We start from the raw sequence: 15,329 nt of genomic DNA, 5'->3' as shown, positions 1-15,329 counted from the left end.
ATTTTCACAATTACTTTGAGTATTTTGGGGGGATGGTTGCAGTCAATCGCAAGCGTCTAGGTCAGTCGATGGAGCAAAACGATTGTCAAGAGTTAGGCTCTGCATCCTAGAATGACCCGCTGGGGACTTCCAAGTCTGGTTCCCCTTCTGAGGGAAATAGTTATTTGGGGGTAACATGGAATTCGGTTTATAAAAATAACCTGACGGTAAACCCACAATTTCAGAATTGTTTAAAGAAATATTGCCTAAGGTATCCAAAATATATCTGACTATGAATTAATTATTAAAATGTAATACCACACAGTCTCTCACCATTTCTTTCCACGCTGGGCCCACCCGTGCTGCCCTTCTAGCCATAATCGGCTGGTTTGAGAGATTTCTGGCTCTCCCCCCCTCACTCAGTTCTTATGTCAACTAGTGTAATGCTTTAAACATCAATTGTCTTGTGGATTCTGGTTGGCCATCAAAGGTGTGTTCCCTAATACCAGTACCAATTATGCAGCTGCCGGGGGGGAGATGTAATGTCCATATTCCATTCAATAATGGACAGAGATTTGCCCTTTCCTCCATTGGAAGATTTAATTGATTATCATGCATCATTCCTCCTCAAGCGTTTGTAACTATGTTCAAGAGTGGGGTTTGTTGATTTGTTACAGCGTCCATACCATTTAACCGGCGCTGATAGGATTGGAAGATGTTAGGTTTGCTCAGGCCACTCTCCGATACCCCTTTGAAATCCCTGATGGGCCATTTCTGGGGTTATTAACTGGGGGCTCAGTGATTTGAAATGACCCCCTCTCCTCTGTGCTATTAAAAGCGCTTTGGGTTTGGGTCTCTTGTTCCGACCTTTCCCTTCTACTTAATTCAGTCCCCAATGGTCCCAAATTTGGTGCGAGGACTAATGTCCCTAGTGCCTGTTCGTTTCTTTCCATCTGTGACTCCAGGGCCACTAGCTTACCTTCCATCCAAGTCAGTGTAGCAACAATGGGATTCAGCATTGTGGCTACTAAAGTCTCAAATCCCTACCACATTTCCTCACTGGTCAGGGGGCTGACAATTATTTTAGCGGTTGCCAAAATGCTGTCTTGTTCTTGTATATCTTGTGCAGGCTCCCCCTCCTTATAGTCCTTACGGTTCCCAGTTTTTTTGGCTTGTCTTGGTGCCTTTGCCGGTTATTGGTTTTGGGTTTGATTCTGTGGGCAACTTCCTCTTTTTCTTTTCCCTACTTTTTACAAATTTGTTCCAGTGGCCCTTTGCCCCTCTGCACCTCTGACAGATATTCCAGGTTTTATTGTTATTGCAGGTTGATTAGGCGATTGTTAGATTTGGGGGTCTCTAGTTGGCACAGGTAGGTACTTGTGACAAATAGGGACCCTCTCCTCTAGTCAGGACAAGGGGATTACACTCCTAAAATAACTCCTGCTCACCCTCTTGGTAGCGTGGCTTTTGCAGTCAAGGCTTATTTCAGAGGCGTTGTAAGTTAAGCAGTTGTGACCACATACAGTAACCCAGTGACAACACTACAAATGGACACCACACAGGTTTTATATAAAAAATAAGTAGACTTTATATAGAGCTACCACAAGACCATAAACGACAAAAATACACTCTATGATTACTTTAAGATGGTAGATTTAAGCTTAGTTCAGTTCTTAGATGCGACACTCTGCGTCAATGTACCTTAGGTTGCGTTGGGCTTTCACGACAAGCAATGTTGCAGCGATGGGAAATGCGGCAAAGTTCAGATACAAAGAAATAAAGACGTGAAGATCTTCCAGATGCGGCACGCTTCTCGAGGATGTGAGAAGTTCTCGGTTCGATGCTTGGACAGCAGCGATGACACCCTTAGGATGCGACAACAACTGCTCCAGCGGTGACGCTCTTCTCCCACGATGCATGAAGCTTCCGCTCGATGCGACAACTACGGCGGTGACATCCAAGATGCGATGGCAGCAGCTCCGATGGCGGCACGCTTCTCGGGGATGTGAGGTGCTTTTGATTGATGCAGAGCAGTGCGACAGTTCCAGCGGCGACACCCTCCTTCGGAGTTGTGACGGCAGGCACAGCGACGGCAACACGCTCCGACCTCGTTGCGAGATTCTTCTCCTGATGCGGTGCAGTGCGATAACTACAGCGGCGACACCCTCCTTCTGGGTTGCGACAGCAGCAGCAGCGACGGTGACACGCTTCCTCTTCGTTGCGGCATGCTTCTCTCCGATGCAGTGCAGTGCGACAGTTCCAGCAACGACACCCTCCTTCGAAGTTGAGTCGTGCGTCCTGCTCCTTGCGACACGCAATTCCTCAGAAGGCCCAAAACAGCAGCAGGCACTTCCAAAAGAACTCTGGGGAGCTGGGGGGTGAAGTCTGTTGTCCCTGAGACTTCAGCAGGAGGCAAGCTCATTGTCAAAACAAAGGAGATCCTTCACAAGTTGAAAGCAAAGTACACAAAGTTCCTTTCTCTTTCTTTTGGCAGTAAGGCAACCACTGCCGGCTAATCCCCCAAGCAGCACTTCAGCTTGGGAATAGTCTATCCTCAGTTTCTTCAGGTTCCTCTCCTCAGTAAAGGTTTTTTCTTGTAGTCCAAAGTGATCTAATTCCATGGGATGCGGGTCCCAATATTTATACCCCAAAATCCTTTGTTCTCTGAGGGGAGAGGGGCCTTTGCCCAGTCCAAACCAGTTCTGAAGTACTCTGTTTACCAGACTTCTCCTTCCCTTCCACAGTGCAGGGCAGGCACATCAGACTCCCCACAGGAGGTGGAGACAGCATTGTGGAAGGCAAATACAGTCCTGGAGCACTTTGTTTACAGGACTCCTTCTCTTCTTTCAGTGTGGAGGGCAGAGACATCAGCCACTCCCCAAGGGGTGGAGCCAGCATTGTGGAAGGCAGGCACAGCCCTATTTAAGGTTCAGGTGCAACTCCTCCCCCCCCCCATCTAGATGCAGATCTCTCTATTCACCACTGGGTGACTCAGACTGTCTCCTGTAATTCCCCAGCCCTGTCACTCACAAAGCCAGACGTAGGAATACCCAACCTAGCAGAGGCAGGTTTGAATGGTTATACAAGCAAATACCTACTTTCTAAAAGTGGTATTTGCAAACACAGAATATTAAAATAAACTTTACTAAAAGATGTATTTTATTATTCTGAGTTCAGGCCTACTAAACTCGAATTTCTACCATGTTCTCTGAGACAGTTAGGATTATAAAATGTAATAACTCTAACAGCCCAATTCAATTCAATTCAATTCAAAGTCTTTATTTCGATATTTTTCAATCATAAAAGACAATACATAAAACATTTTGAAAAATGTAACAGTTCTAAAAAAGAGAAGGGAAAATACATCATTTGTAGCTAGAAGAATCCACAATTCATCCCTATACAATTAGTATTGGCCAGCTAAGGATCGTAAAATCCATATATTACAATCAATAAATAAGTTACAGTAGAAAATATAAAACATCAATAGTTATAAAACGTTATCGACAATGATAGGAATTCGTCACCAGGAACATTAATTGCTGAATGCGTTTTAGCAGTTTCGAATTTTGTTGTAAACAAAATTACTGTAGGCTCATTTTGCGGGCCCGAATTATCCACATCCAATGCAGAAATTTTGCTATGGCTATCACTACGGCTTGGGAATTGTCAGAACATAGAATCCTGACTGCCTCAGTACCCGTTTTAAGTCCTAGCTGAAGACAGATAGGTTTTAACCAGGATCTCCTGGGAACCTTGTACTCAGGACAGGCAAAGAGGACATGCCCTATACCTTCCCGTTGCTCCGGGCAAAAGGGGCAGGCAGATCCCTGACTCCCTCGCCATTTGGCGGTAAAGGCATTTAGAGGCAATGTCCCCACCCTAAACTGATGGTACTTCTTCCTATCCCCTGGGATGGTAATCCAATCCCAATATGCCTCAAAGGCCGGAGAATGCTTGAGAACTAGAAAATCTGCCGTAAGTGACGGTTCGGTACAGCGGCCAAATCTCGTTGTTTCAAGCATACTCCAGTACAGATCTTGAAAAGTTTTTTTTGGTGGGAAAGGATTGCCTACAGGGTCATCCCACAGTGGTGATAACCCCATGGCCTTGTAGGTAGCCTTAACCTCCCTCAACCATGTTATTTTTCGGCCTTTATCAAGGTCTCTTACCTCGATGAAGGCCCGCGCATACTGGGAGAGTTCTGGTGTGACCCATAATCTCCTACAGTAGGCAACCGATCTATATCTGGCCATATCCTCGAGGCTGTGAGACCCTAAGTCATAATGGAGAGGGATTAGTGGAATGGAGGCCGGTAGGCCTGTGATATTACGAATACATTTATTTTTCGCCCCCGTCAGTTTTCTCAAATTACTAAATCCCCAGAGTTCTGCCCCATAAAGAACTGATGCTCCTACTTTGGCGTCATATATCTTTAGAACAGGGGTAATTGGCCTAGTGTGAGATAAATAAAATTCCTTGGTGAGAGCTCCTGTCAATTGTGCATGTTTTGTGAGAAGCTGGTTGGTATGCTGTTTCCAGTCTAGTTTGGATGATAGGGTTATGCCCAGGTAATTAAATACCTGAGTCTGCTCCAATTGGACCCCATCCATAGCCATCTTCCCTCTGACGATTTTGTTTTTGTGTAGGATCATGAACTTAGTCTTTGATGTATTAATGACAAGACCGTGATCCCTACAGAAAACCTCGAAGACACCAACAGCTTTTTGGAGTCCCTGCTGTGTTCTTGAAATCAATAGCGTATCGTCAGCAAGCATCAACAGGGGGATCGGCTTACCATCCAGTTTGGGAGCATCAGTTGGTTGCCGCTCAAAATAGCCGATCACCCTGTTGATGTATAGCGAAAAGAGGGTAGGTGCAAGTACGCACCCTTGGCGTACCCCCTTATCAATAGGGAATTTGTCTGTTACACTTCCCTGCTGGTTCCAGCTTACCCGGGCATAGTTATTTTCATGCAGTCTAATTAAGAGTGACAGGATGTCAGGTGGTATACCCTGCTCTTGTAGGGCTGCCCACAACTTGGTGCGAGGCACCAGGTCAAACGCTGATTTAAGATCAACGAAGACTGCAAAAAACATGCACCCCCCCAATAACACTACACGCCAATATATTAAAACAAATCTAAAAACTTGGTCAATGGTACTGGTATGGCTACGGAAGCCTGCCTGTAGAGGCGACAGAATGTCCTTTTCCTCTATCCAGCCCTGTATACGCTGCAGTAAAAGCCTTGCGACTACCTTTTGTATACAGGCAATCAGACTAATTGGCCTGTAGTTTCCTGGGTCCGTGCATTCCCCCTTTTTAAAGATGGGAATGATCTCGGCTCCCTTCCAGGAGTCAGGTATTGGCGAACCCATCGCAAAGCCGTTAGCAACCAAATAAATATAAGTAGCCCAAAGATCCTTGTCATGCATAAAAAGATCTGCTGGGACGGAGTCCATGCCTGGTGCCCTAGCTTTAGGGATTTTATCCAAAATTTTGATAGTATCCACTTTGGTAAAGGATAGGTGGTTGGTACCCTCTTTTGCTTTTAAAAGAGCCTCACTCACTACTCCCACTGTGTCAAGAGCAGTAAACTGGGACGAAAAATAAGCGACCCAAGCATTTGGTGAGACATAGTTAGTAGGATCGCCCCTTTTGACCCCCCTACCCCATTTGACCATATCCCAAAAGGAGCACATAGATCTTTCTTTACTGGCGCTCAGGAGCTCCTTCCAATATTCATTGTCCCAATCGCTTTTAGACTTAAATTGTACTTTTTTATACATGACGTGGGCAGTCTTAATCTTGGCTATCTCTTTGGTCTTTACTGCATCTGATAGGGCCCTATATGCAACCCTACAGGATTTTCCATACCATTGATCCTCCTTCCTAGCTGGCCTACTCTGTTTTTTTCGCACTTTTTTTAACAAAAAAGGATCCTTATTGAGTAAAGAGAGAATCATGAATCCGACTAGTATTTAGCACCATCGCCTCATCAGTGGAGTTATTCCTTAAATCTTCTATAGCCTGAACTGTTAGGTCCCTCATGGCAGCTAAACCCTCTTCATTTGTAACACAGTTTGCCCATCTAATCCGTCTCAGGTTGTTGGAGAGGGCTATTTCCACATAATCACCAGGGCCCTCACATTTTGGTAAGTCAAATAACCTGAATGTAAGGACTAATGGGTTATGATCGCTCTCTACCCATTCTTCTATCCGCATATCAACCATAGTAGACCAATTTTCCTTATTCGTCAGGATATAATCGATAGGACTATGTGATGTGCCATTGTTAAAGGTAGAGGTGCCCTGCTTGTCAGAACCCATTCTTCCATTCGTGGCACGTAACCCATGCTCCACGTTGAGGACTTTGAGCTGTAATGCTGCCTCTGACCATTTCTTAATAGGTGATATTGCCAGCTGAGGGATGCTCCAAATGAAATCCTCTTCCACTGTGAGATCCACATCATGGTTATCTAGCGGTTCAAAACAGCAGTTGAAATCTCCTGAGACAATAATATTATTATCTGTTGAACAATATTGCTCAAGGAGACTATCTAACTGATCAACTGCTTCTGTTGGTTTACCACCAGAGAGTCCCCTTGAATAAACATTAAAAATAAGTAGATCCTTATAGTTTAAACATTTAAGTTTAACTAACAAAATGTCTGGGCTGTTTGTGTTCAGCTGAGTAACAGAATATCTACTATCCTGCTTAACCCATGTCAGCAAACCACCCTTCGATCTTCCCCTTAAACTGGGGATGGCAGAGGTATAGAAATTTAAATATCCTTGCTTGCATTCCGGATTTACCTGCCATGTTTCTTGAAGGAGTATTATATCTTTGTTATCCAAAAAGGCTTGCCAATCCAAAGATGTTACCTTACTCCTCAGCCCGGCCACATTCCATGACACCAATGTAGATAAAGCTGGTAAACCCGTGCCGTCAGCTCTGGAATCAGGGACATTGCTACCCCTACCTTGATAAGGTAATGCTAAGCCCCCATCTAGAGTAGTGACCAATGCCTCCTATATAAAAACGTTATTATTTTGGGCGATATTTGTTATCATACAGTCATTTGGTGGATTTAAACCCTTAATCCCTTCAGAGTCCTCTACGATGTTACATATGCCCTCTATGATGGTCCGGGGCAAACAAGTGTCACTAGTGTGAGTGGGACTAAGAGCTAAAGTGACTTTCTTTGCACTGGCCTGAGATAGTTTGATACATACAGTATTAGAATCCCCCTTGAGTCAGTCGCAGTCATTTAGGCCTGACAAAATATCAAACCTATTTCCTAAATTAATCCCCCATTCAGTACTTTGGGCACCTACTCCCCACCTGTTCCACGGGGTATCCCACCTTAACCCTGGAGTCTTGGGGTATGTTACATTTTGCCGCTCACCGTAGAAAAATTTTAGGGTAAGGGGAACGATAGTGCCATTCCTACGTTGGGGGGGAAGAATATTTCACAAAACATTAGGGAGAACAGCCGAATGGGAAAAGTTCACCACCACAAAATCCCCTTCAAACTTTTTCGGTTTGCTCCCTATCCAGGCTGTTCTTCTGGCCGACGTAATCTCCCCTGCTAATTGCTGTTTCCCTCCAGGGGCCAGCTGCATATTGCCTGACAGCCAGTGCACCGCCTTACTAGAGAGGGATGTTGGAGATTCTGGTTGCCCAGGTGCCAGAGGTGGAACATTTGCCAGCACCAATATCAGGGGTGAAGCTTCTACCATAAATTGAGGACAGTCAGTTTCATGGCTAAAAGCAGGTTGAGCAATGGATGTAGGCAACGCCTCTTCTCCAACTATCGTGTGAATATCTGCATTTGCTGTTACCTGACCGGGTAGAGTGGTTGCTATCGAACTTCTCTCTACCTCCACCATAGTAGAACCATTCACCCCAGGTGTACCTGTTAGATTTGAGACCAAAGTCACTATGTTGCCAACCTCCCCATTTACCTTATTCTGAATCCCACCAAGTTTTTTCACCTCTGCTGTAAGCTTGTCAATTTTTGCCACCATTGGTTTTATAATGGCTTTTATTTTGGTCTCTATCATATCTGCTATCCTAAGTAAAAGCTCATCATCCATATTATGCTTAGCAATAACCTCCACAGAATCCATGTTCTTATCCCTAATTTTCCGGGGAGGTGAAACCCTTTTCTTCCTTATCCCTGAACGTAACCCATCCCGCTTTGGTAGAGTCTTTTTACATTTTCTGTCTGCCCTAGTATCCTGCTCTACAGAGGAAAGATCACCTTCCGGGACCTGGACATATACCTCTGTATCAGGGTCATCATCACTTTCCAAATTGACCTCAGGGTCAATTTCTAGATCGACCACTGGGGGTGTGCTTTGGTCATGTATTCCACTGACATGAAGATCAGTGTCGGGGACGTCACTACCAGTAGCTTCTAAAGATGTATCGAGCACAGTAAGTTTCTGGGACGGACTTGTAGGAAGGAGAATTGGTGATTGACTTAGTCCTAATGACTGGCGTCTTTCGCTGTTTATTTTAGATACTACTTGGACCATATAATTGTCAATCGTGTTTGACGCAATTGGAGCTAGTTTTTTCGGCATGTTAAACAGTTACTAGTTCACCCCACACCCAAGAATATAAGAGATATTATATTCCCGGACAAAGGACAAAGAGTACTTGAGTGGGATGGGAGAGGAGGAGCGGACAAATCAGCACTCAGCGACAATCCTCTTGTTTAAGTTTAAAGAAAGAGATAAGAAAAAATAAAAGTCTTACGACAAAAAGAGGATGTGTCAAACTTGACAGGAGTAGAATGGATGGCCCAGTCCAGTCTCGTTCTGTCTCGGACTGTCTAAGACTGTCCGCCCTTTGTCCGGGCTTCGTCCGGCGTCCCGCTCGCGTCCCGCTCGTTAGATAGGGGTGTGGCTAAATAGGAGGAGCAGGGGGCGGGAAGAGACTCCAGGTGCGCTGCGTTGGTCTCGCGCTGTGAACCCTGGGTCTCGCAGTCCCGGCCCCTGTGTACAAACAGCAGCAGTGGTTCCTCCTTAGATGCAAACGCTGGGTCCAAGTTATCAGGAAAGCAACCTCCACGAACGCTGACACTTGTAGAAAACAGCTACGAGCGGCACCTGCGAAGCGGGGGCCGCGAGCTGTAAATACTCAATGAAGCAGGGAGGAGCAGGGGGCGGGAAGAGACTCCAGGTGCGCTGCGTTGGTCTCGCGCTGTGAACCCTGGGTCTCGCACTCTCGGCCCCTGTGTACAAACAGCAGCAGTGGTTCCTCCTTAGGTGCAAACGCTGGGTCCAAGTTATCAGGAAAGCAACCTCCACGAACGCTGACACTTGCAGAAAACAGCTACGAGCGGCTCCCTGGCTGTAATTCACTATTAGGACATGCCACAAATACCAAGGCTTGTCCTACCTTATACTTACAATGCACCATGCCCTTGGGCCTATCATAGGGGTGACTGATATGAAGAAAAGGGAAGGTTTAGGGCCTGGGAAGTGGGTGCACTTGCCCAGTCAGCATGACAGTACCAGACTGCACTCAGGCTCTGCAATGGCAGACCGTAGACACATTTTACAAGGCTGCTTCTGTGGGTGGCACAACCAGTGCTGCAGGCCCACCAGCAGCATTTGGATTTACACGCCCTGGGCACACTCAGTGGGTCTGACAAGTAGACCAAATAGCCAAACATGGAACCACTGATTCATACATCATTTTACAATAGGGAGCACTTGCACTGTGGCAGTGGATAGCAGTGGCACAGTGCCCAAAGCATATAACACCAGTAAAAATACATGAGGCAACAGCAAAAATGGAAGACCCACGCCAATGGTGCCAGGTCTAACAGCGATGCACCCCTTTCTATCCCTTCCCTCTGAGTTTGGAGTGAGGGTTGATTTGTAGTAGGGAGAAGTGTTTCAGCCACCATAGCGGAGGTAGTTTGAAGGACCGGTTCCAGGGATAGATGGCGTTCTGTAATCTCAATTTCATGGGCTAAGACTGATATTGCTCTGGTTAGGAACGAGTAGAGTGTTCCCACAATCCCCTCCCCCAGATGGTCATTGTGACCCTTACGCCTACTCATTGCAACACTCACAGTTATTGTCTGATTAAAGCTTTAGTCTTTTATACACAAATGATAGGGAAATAACAGTGATACTAAAGGCAAATGATAGGCATCTCCGGTACCTTGACTGTATTTGCCGCTTCTCAGAGGGCTGGCCCAGCATCCTCCGGGCTCCGATGGGCGTGGACGGGCCCGCCCTTGCCGGGGCTTTGCTGGCGCACGGCCTTCGCCGCGGGACGGTGTTGGCACTTTATGCGCGATGAAAGAAGCAGGGGCGGCTGGGAGTTAGAGTCCTCTCTCCTGCCGTGTCAGTCCCTGTTTGCTGGTGTTCCTCCTGCGAGGGGGATCTTGCGCGGCTACCGTTAGTGAAGGCCTTCTGATTTTACTGAATATATATATATATATATATATATATGACTTGACATCCCTCCTCACGAAGAAATCAGAGGCCAGAGGGGAATCCAATGGGGTTAACACGCTTTATTGAGCACATACCAGTGGCGGCAGATGCATTTTGGCATTACGCCTTCCTCAGCGCCCTTCACTGCACGGAGTCCTTCTTCCTATCGCCCAAAGTCCTGCTGCTCAATAAGTGCTTACACGCCCTAAAGTCTCCTCCCCATGCTGATTGAACACACCTGTTGGTCGCTGAGGCAAATACACAGACTTCAACTCCCAGAATGCAAAATGTTTATGCTTCTGGGTCGGCGGTGTGGGGAAGTGAGGAACCAGTTGTTGCGGGCATGACGATCATATGCAGGTAAGTTGGTGGTGAAGGAAACCCCAAGGAAATGCAGTAGTCCACGGTCTCCACCTTGGGTCCCCTCGTACTGCTACAGCCAGTTAAAACAGGACCGCTATTGAGCAGGGGCAGTCACGCAGCAGCGCAGCGCCCTAACGTAGGTAAAATATCCCACTCTGTTCATGTCGGCCTGGAAACACTGGCGGACACCGGTTTTCTCGATCCCTTGAGCCTGGTGAACGCTGACAGACAGCGTGGTGTCAGTTGTAGTCCGGGTCTCTTTGTGTAGCAGGGCCATCTGTGCTGCACCCCTGACCTGCGCACAATATATGACTCGACATCCCTCCTCACGAAGAAATCAGAGGCCAGAGGGGAATCCAATGGGGTTAACACGCTTTATTGAGCACATCCCAGTGGCGGCAGATGCATTTCGGCATTACGCCTTCCTCAGCGCCCTTCACTGCACGGATCCTTCTTCCTATCGTCCAAAGTCCTGCTGCTCAATAAGTGCTTGCACGCCCTAAAGTCTCCTCCCCCATGCTGATTGAACACACCTGTTGGTCGCTGAGGCAAATACACAGACTTCAATATATCTAAATCTATACTAGTATAATAAAGAGAGAGCCCAAATTTTTGAGGCGGGTAATCTCAGGAACCACAGCACCAATCACAACACCCAATACAGCGTTGGAAAGGGCAGTTGCAGCAGAAGGACATAGGCTATGCAGACGCCCACCATATACATTTAAAAGGTAAAAGAACCGTGCCAGCAAAGTAGTCCCTTGTGGGCGTGTCTGCGTTGTGCTGTGGGCGTGTGCTGAGGCGTGACAAATGCTGGGGGGCGTGTGGTACGTTCCGCCCTTCATGCCATGTATCATATCGTGTGCTAATCCCACCCTGCTCCATTTAAATACCCTTGCACCCCTAATCATAACCCATCCTTACTCCTTAAAATACCCCAACACCCTTAAACACTAACCCATCTTAACCCTATAAATATACCCTGTACCATAAAACCCAAACCTATCCCTAAACCCTAAAAATACCCCTGTACCCCAAAAACCAAACCTAGCCCTGAACCGTATAAATACCCCTGTACCTCAAAACCCAAACCTACCCCTAAACCCTAAAAATACCCCTGTGCCCCAAAACCCAAATCTAGCCCTGAACCCAAAAAATACCACTGTTCTCCAAAACCACCCCTGAACCCTAAAATACCCCTGTACCCCAAAACCCAAAGCTATGTAAATGTAAATGTAAATGTACAGGAATTTATATAGCGCAAATCACCAAGCGGTTTCTAAGCGCTTGCTTAGGGAACCCGTCCTGGTATTCCCCTGTGAGATAACCCCGGCAGGGTATTCACAAGGTGAAAGCCAGGCATCCCACCGCGAGGGGCCGTTGTGGAGATTAAGCAAGCTATTGCCCAGAGTCGCAGAGTGTGACCCGTGAATCGAGTAGGCACCGGAGCGAGAATTGTCGAGTCCATGGACATTTTAGGATTCAAGACCCCGCCGAGCCGGGAATTGAACCCTGGTCCCAGGCTGACCTCTGCTTCCAGGTCTGCCTCCTCTAACCAGTGAACCAGTGAACCTTCAAGCTAGCCCTGAACCCTTAAAATACCCCTGTACCCCAAAACCCAAACCTACCCCTGAACCCTAAAAATACCCCTGTACCCCAAAACCCAAACTTAGCCCTGAACCCTAAAAATAACCCTGTACCTCAAAACCCAAACCTACCCCTGAACCCTAAAATACCCCTACACCCTAAACCCCAAACCTAGCCCTGAACCCTAAAAATACCCCTGTACCCCAATACCCAAACCTAGCCCTGAACCCTTAAAATACCCCTGTACCCCAAAACCCAAACATACCTCTGAACCCTAAAAATACCCCTATACCCCAAAACCAAAACCTAGCCCTGAACCCTAAAAATACCCCTGTACCCCAAAACCCATACCTATCCCTAAACCCTAAAACTACCCCTGTACCCCATAACCCAAAACTATATCTGAACCCTTAAAATACCCAAACACCCCAAAACATATACCTCAGTACCCCAAAACATATACCCCTATACCCATACTTAACTTATCCAAACATTAAAACAAAAAACATGCTTTTACCATTCATGCATTTACAACGAATTTCGTTGTAAATGTATGCGTGGTAAAAGCATATAAAATGTAATGCCATACGTTATAATGGCATTGTGGAGTTATGGTACTTTCGTAATGAAAGTATGCGGAGTGATGGTATGCGGAATGAAAGTTGGGGATAATGGGTGTTTACCCTCCCCCGGTAAGTACATAGGTGGCACGGCGGCCCACATCTCCAGCAACATACTCATATTTTTTCACCACCCATTTGAAAACTGCACAGGTCTCTCTCATTGATGGCCAGCACTGACATACACTTTTAGACACACCTCCAGCCACAAGTTCTAGAATTGCGAACTTTAGAGCTGGGGAGCTGCGTTCGAATCTCGGCATCAGCTCAACATCCTGTGATTCCAGGCAAATCCCTTTGTCTGCCCGTGCCTACCACAAATGAATGTGTTCTTCTGTAATGTAAATTGTGCTCATGCCATGTTGTCGAGTTCAAGCTATATAATATTACAAGGAAAAATAAAGTAGGGACACTCGAGTTCACACACTACTGAATGCGCACTCTTAAGTGCATCAGCAGTGCACTGTGAATCGGAGTGTTTCACAGGCCTGTCACAGATAAGAAATGCTATCAAAACGAAATCCTATAAAACAATATACTACTGGCCGGCAGCAATTCATACCCGGACAACGTCGGGATGGGCTGCTAGTATATATATATATATATATGTGGCAGAAGGACGTCTTCTTAGATAATCAGCATCAAAGACGAGGCGAGACCCGGAACTTGTGCATTATTCATTTATTTGTGCTCAACACCATGCCGCCATAACGCGTTTCAGCCTGAAGAGGCCTTGATCACATGACAACGTTCAAGGGGTGGAGTGCTCATTTATACTTGAAGTGCAACATGCCAAAGTAAGTAACATAGAAGACATACTGTCATACTTTTTGCAAACAGAAGAGATTTGCAATCCAAGGTAACATGATTCAAACAGTTCGATGAATCAAGAAATCTGAGGGTTAGGTGACTAATAACATCACTAGCAGCAATTGAGAATAAATATAAAACATATAAATAAATAAATATGTTAAAATATAAATATTCAAAAACATAGCTGGTAAAACCCTACGCACACATTACTAATTAACTGCATTTCTAAGAAAGACTGTGTAAAATCCTGTTAAAACCAATAAATAACTAGGAGTGAGTAAGTAAAATTACGTCTCAGGTCGAATAAGACCCCTGCGTTCACTTATATAAACAGAGGAACACTAGATAATAAAGCCCAAGTGGGTATTGGTCGATCAACCTGTTAGTGTGCAAAATTGGATGTGCAAAAATTACAAATAGACATTGGCATGAAATCAGTGCATCCCGATATAAAAAAATAAAAGTGACAAAGTGATGTATCATAATACTAAGTTTAAAATTGACCATAGTGGGCAAAAGTTATTGAAGCAGCTGAGTTGTATGTACAGTGTGAACAGGCCAATTTATGTTAGTGACTCATAAATATGTAAAACAGCCCTCACTCGCGTTAAGACCGTTCTGAGTCTTCGTATCTCGGAGAATTATATGCCTGGTCTCCTATTTACGTAATAAAGATTCTCGGTCCCTGCCTCTCCTCTGTGGGGGGGACTGTGTCTAATACATAATACCTGAGTTCAGCAGAGTTTTTGTTATGGCTTTCCTCGAAGTGGCGTGCGACTGGGTACGCAGTGTCCCCGTTGGTGATGGCCCTAGGTGTTGGAGTATTCGTTTGTATACCTGTGGTCTGGTACTACCCACGTACCGCAGATCACAGGGACATTCCAACACGTACACTGCATACTCCGTCCTGCACGTCAACTTGTGTTTGATGCTAACCGGCCTGCTACTGAAGGGAGACATATGTTCTGTTCTGCTGACTCTATTCCTGCAGGCCTTACAAACCGAACATCTAAGGAAGCCTTTGCTGCTGTTTAAGCACGAGCCCGTGGTTCTGACCTCTGGACTGCTAGAGACCAGACAGTTTTTCATAGTTCTGGCTCTTTTATAGGTTATACTAGGAGCGCCTGAGACCTGTTTACCCAAAACCGGGTCACTGGTAATTAGTGCCCAATTGCGTTTCACTATGCTCTGGATGGTTTGGTGCTGGATGCTGTAGGTAAAGGTAAGCCTAGTCTCATTATGTTCAACACTGTCTAGGTTCCTCTTACTGGATGTATTCTTGGCCAGAACTGTACTCTGTCCTGGGAATTGGCTCTACTCATGGCCTTGTCTATAATGTCAGTTTTATACCCTCTTCTCAGGAACCTGCTCTTACATGCCAATTGTGCCTCTCTACAATCGCTGTCTGTACTACATATTCTCCTAATACGGAGCATTTCTCCATACGGGATACTACGTATGAGATGGGCCGGGTGATGACTGGCAAAATGAAGTACAGTATTA

Source organism: Lissotriton helveticus, chromosome 6 (genome assembly GCF_964261635.1).
Source record: "Lissotriton helveticus chromosome 6, aLisHel1.1, whole genome shotgun sequence".
Classification (NCBI taxonomy): domain Eukaryota; kingdom Metazoa; phylum Chordata; class Amphibia; order Caudata; family Salamandridae; genus Lissotriton; species Lissotriton helveticus.
The sequence above is the reverse complement of the archived record's forward strand: the minus strand, read 5'-3'. Positions refer to the sequence as shown.